Genomic DNA, 3,971 nt, shown 5'->3' with positions numbered 1-3,971 from the left:
GGGGGGGGGGGGAGACGAGACGCACGACGTCGTCGCCTCTAAACTCCCTGACTCTGGTGGGGTTGGTGTGGTGGAGGGAGGGGGGGACAACAACAAGCTCCGAGGTGCTCCTCTCCGTCCACTCAACAAGTCCTGTGTTTGCTGCCAGTCCGGTGCGGGACTGAATGTACTTTCTGCATATGGGCGGCAAACAGTGACCAGAAACACGCGTTCTTCCTGCGCGGCGCTCAGAGAGGAGCTGCGCGGAAAGCAGGCTGTTTTCTGTTTTGCTTTTTTTTTTTAAAAAAAAGCCTTCCTGCGGCTCGGAGAGTAAACTGGCACATGTTGACGCCAAAACAACCGTGGAGGCCATCACCATCGGGGCGTTTTAAAGCGGAAAGTCTTTCCTCGCCTCCTCTCTCTCTCTCGTTCTCTCTCCTTTTTTCTTCTGTTTCCATCACTTGCGCAACCCATCTTTTAAAAAAAAAAGAACAGAAAATGTGTTTGGTTTTTGGTGGTAGGGAGGTGAGAGGAGGAGGAGGAGGAGGAGAGGGGGGTGCGCGATAACGCAACAGGTCCGGGAGGGGGGGGGAGAAAGAAAAAAAAGAGAGAGAGAAAATCATGGAGCTGGAACAAACTTTCCCAAGGACAAAAGACAAGGAACACAGGTGCAGAAGCTTCCCCCTTTTCCCCCAGCAGAGCCCACAGCATGTATACGTTCAGCCTGCGGGGCTCCATGTTCAGCCCGGTCCCGGTCGTGCACGCGCGCGGCACAGCGGAGGAAGCTCAACTTACCTTAAGTCGGTTCGCTGTTTTACCTGGAGGTTCTCTCTCTCTCTCACACACACACGCGCGCACACACACACTCCCATGCACACACACACACTCCGTCCACTTTGTGCTCCTGCACAAGTCTGAAAATCTGAGTGTATCGACTGTCTCATTGGCTGGAATGAAAGGATAATCTCTCTCTCTCTCTCTCTCTCTCTCTCTCTCTCTCTCTCGGAAATGTGTGTGTGATCCCCCCAGACGTCCAGTCACGAATACCCCAGATGCAGTGTAGTGGGGGGTTGCAGCAGAGCAGTATGCATTGCATACTTTCTCTATTAAAGCATGTTCCAAGACGGAACGAGGGGGTAGGAGGGTTGAAAACAGAGGACCCCGCCCCGAGCAGCTCACCGGACCACCCACTTGAGAGGGAGAGAAAAAAAAAGGTGGTGGGGGGGAGAGGAAAGAGAGACGGGCATTAGACTGGAGGGTCTGGTTCCGGGGTTCTCAAAGTGGGGGTCTGAAAGGAAGGAGGAGAGGAGAGGGGAGAGGGGGGTGGGTGGCTGGGAAGTTCCCCAAAGAAGGGAGAAAACGGCTCGGTTTGCTTCTGCAAAAGACCAGAGAGAGAGAAGAGCAGGACCGTCTGCACAGCTTCAAGCAGAGGTTTCCCTGCTGTTATCTCTCCCCCCACCTCCACCTCCACCTCGGGCAGGACAGATACACGCTATCATTAACTCCGCCACTCATAAAGGAGCGCGACATCAAAGGAGCTCGTCCCAGGGCAAAATGCCCCCCCCCCAGCAACCACTTGTTGTGCGTTTGTTTGTTTGGCTGGCTCGGTCAATCAATCATGTGCCACATGCAAATATGCAAACATGCAAACACACACACACACACACACACACACACATGCATGCTCCTGTAGGTGGGAAACAGGTCACAATAAAGGTACTTTTACCAGTTACTAAAAATAGTGAAAGCTGCAGTTGGTAAACTAGTTACAGGGCAGAAAACAAAATCAGCAAAGATGTCCACCTCCTGCTGTTTGAACACTGATAATGAGCCAAAAAATAAGGACATAGAGACAACCTATTTAACTAATAAAGTATTTTTTAAAATCAGTTTATTACTGCTGTTTTTGTAGTTGGTGACAGTTATGGCAAAATGGAATTGTCTTAAGATTTTATTTGATTCCTGCTTATCATTTTAAGACGCCACACTTGCTGTTTTTGTGACCCACAGCGGGGTTCCCAGCCCCAACTTTAGGAAGTACAGCATGACATGAAAGGGACAACACTGATTTGTTTCTTGCCTGATAGTGAGGCAGCATTTACCTCTGCTCTCCTCACGGTTTATTTGTACTCTTTAACATTTGGGCTGTAAACGTCAAACATTTGAGTTGCATGCGTGAAAGCTCTGTGCTCTTCTGTAGACACAAAGTTCGTTTTGTGTATGAAGTTTAGTTAAGCTGAGCAACGAGAAAAAAGAAAAAAAAAGAAAAATAATATTTACCTGTATAGATTAAGGCACAGCACTTGATCTTGCTGAATAGTAAGCCTGCTTCAATGTATCTACAGTGTTTAAAATGCTTATTAATGCTTTATAATGTCTTTACAAACGCTTGAATAACACATTCATAAAGCATTAATAAAACCTTTAAATCTGTGGACATCTTTATATAGGACAGCTATTGGAAAATAAAAAGTTTAGAAAAAAAAACCTTTATAAAAAGGTACTTTTAATTGTAAAGTGGTACAGAAAAATACATTTGTTTTTGTCATTTTGCATGTTTAAAGTTGCACTTTCCAGTGTTTTAATTGTTTTCATGTAATTCAGGGACTGTCTTGAAAGTGCATGTATTGATATTTTCAACAATGAAATTGAAATTCACAATCCAAAGCTCCCCGAAGTGGACCAAAATAAAAACCTACCTATCTTCTCCTTAAATATCTCTGTTTCAGCTCATCTTTTCTAACTGATTCTATCTATCTATCTATTATCCTTTTCTTTCCCTTGTTCGTATTCTGCTTAAACCGTTTCTGTTTACATGAAGTGAAAAACTGAGATGAGAATGCTGGGACCACGGTGAGCACACATTGCAGGGGGGCGGCTAATGCTCGAACCTCTCATGGAGTCATGTCAGGTGAGCATTCCTGGCATGAGATCAGAATATAAAGCTTTAGGTTACGAAGATGAAGCAGTTTTTTTTTTTTCTTTGGTTGCAGTGCAGTTGCATGATGAAACTCAAAAACCCTCAGAGTAAATGTCCAGAGAAAGCACAATATTACACAATGCAAGAGCACCAAGCGAGTGGTGTTTAACTGATTAAAACTATATGCTTTTTCTCAGGTTATCGTAAGTTGCACAAAATAAATCAACAAAGAAAACATTTGCATCTTTCTGCAGCAACGTCGAATAAAATTTTAGTCAGCTTTCCCAGAACGTTAGGCAAACGTTACTGAAAACTGGTAGTCATATATGAATCTGATTAGTCATCTTTTATAAGTATTACTCATTGAAAGTGAAGAGAATAACTGTCAATCTTTCACTTCCAGACGGTGAAAAAGTGAAATTTTGTTGTAAAAAAAAAAAATCAACACGAAAAAGACAGTGGGGAATAAAGGTAGAGAGGCGGGGGAGGGTATTCAGGGGAGAGACTTTCTGAGTGTGTGTGTGTGCATATGAGTGAGTTCAGTGGCCCTCTGCAGGCTGAGATTCGGTTGGACTCTGATCTTGAGGTTTATTTAAGCTGAATTCCGTGGGCTCATCAGGACCGGGTTACAAAAATCCTCCTATAGAACAAGAAAGAATGTGCAGCGCATACAGTTCTGCATAAGGCACAAAGGCATGTCTTTAGAGGTGGGGGCAGGCATCAAAAGACAGGCAGAGGAGGGATTTCTTTTAGAGGCTGGGGGCAAAGAATGTATTTCGGAGCTCCATTCAATGCCAAGGCGAAGCAGGGGAGGCGCTCAGTTTTGTGGTAATGGGCGCGTTTACGGGGGATGTTCGAATCTTTAAAACCGCTGTAAACTTCTGCTGCTTCTCTGTCGCTGGAGGTCAATCGGCTGCTGTTGTTCTCCCCCGAACCAGAGGGGCTGTAATTCATTTCATCCTCGTTTTAAAACACTTTTAGTCGTTAATCAGCGGGCAGGGCAAATTCTTACTGAGAGCAATGATGTTTAGCAGCAGGTTAAAAAACTTTCTTTTTTCTTTTAAAGCTGTAG

General features: G+C 44.9%; 1 protein-coding gene across 1 annotated transcript in view; it reads right to left on the bottom strand.

Annotated features, from left to right (window-relative positions):
- Positions 1-1,101, bottom strand: part of si:ch211-161c3.6 (high mobility group AT-hook 2b) — a 10,910-nt gene extending 9,809 nt beyond the window's left edge. Inside the window, exon 1 of the mRNA XM_017408404.3 lies at positions 775-1,101. The gene's annotated coding sequence lies outside the window, so the exon portion shown is untranslated. The remainder of the gene's footprint in view (positions 1-774) is intronic.
- Positions 1,102-3,971: the final 2,870 nt, after the last annotated feature.

The sequence above is a fragment of the Kryptolebias marmoratus genome, linkage group LG4 (genome assembly GCF_001649575.2).
Source record: "Kryptolebias marmoratus isolate JLee-2015 linkage group LG4, ASM164957v2, whole genome shotgun sequence".
Taxonomy (NCBI): Eukaryota; Metazoa; Chordata; class Actinopteri; order Cyprinodontiformes; family Rivulidae; genus Kryptolebias; species Kryptolebias marmoratus.
Note: the sequence above shows the minus strand (reverse complement) of the source record. Positions and strands in the feature narration are given on the sequence as shown.